Below are 782 nucleotides of genomic sequence, written 5' to 3' on the forward strand. Positions count from 1 at the left end.
GGGAAGACTTTCCTATTATTCCTGGGTTAGGTTTCTTTCCTTCCTTCATGAAATAATACAGCCATTCTTAATATCACTCATCTCAGTTGTATTTATTTATTTATTTATTTGCACCCTGTTCCCTCCCCAAGAGTGTAAATCCCATGTGTGCAGAAGCCTTATCAGTTTTGTCAACAATATTATTTCTTTTAATTTGGGGGTTTGGATTTTTTATTTTATTTATTTTTTTCAAGTTTTTATTTAAATTCCATTTAGTTAACATATAGCGTAATATTGGTCTCAGATGTAGAATTTAGTGACTTATCACTTCCATGTAATACCCAGTGTGTTCATCACAAGTGCCTTCCTTAATACCCATCACCCATTTCTTCTACGTAATTAACTATAATAAAACTGCTTAAAATCACTTGGTGAACAAACTGATACAATGTCTCTTTGGAACTAATTTTGTTTTTACTATGGCCTAGTGTGTTGGATTTCAAATTGTGATCCAGTAGCACAAAGCTTCTACAGAAATGGCTGCCTTCGCCATGATCATAGGAACTTCAGGCACTGAGTATCCAATTTCTGTTTTATCTACAGAAAATCTGCTACCATCTATGGGATTGTTTTATGTAAAATAATCTTAAGAAACAATGACTTTAGTGCTAAAATAAAATGCAAAAAACTCCTGGGGAATAGTCATTTTTAAATAAGTGTTCAGTGATTAAATTAGGAAAACAATACTAGCTTATAAGAACCCACTTGTTGGGATGAGCACTGGATGTTATGTGTAAGTGATG

The sequence above is a fragment of the Hyaena hyaena genome, unplaced genomic scaffold, assembly GCF_003009895.1.
Source record: "Hyaena hyaena isolate Hyena2069 unplaced genomic scaffold, ASM300989v1 scaffold_1552, whole genome shotgun sequence".
Taxonomy (NCBI): domain Eukaryota; kingdom Metazoa; phylum Chordata; class Mammalia; order Carnivora; family Hyaenidae; genus Hyaena; species Hyaena hyaena.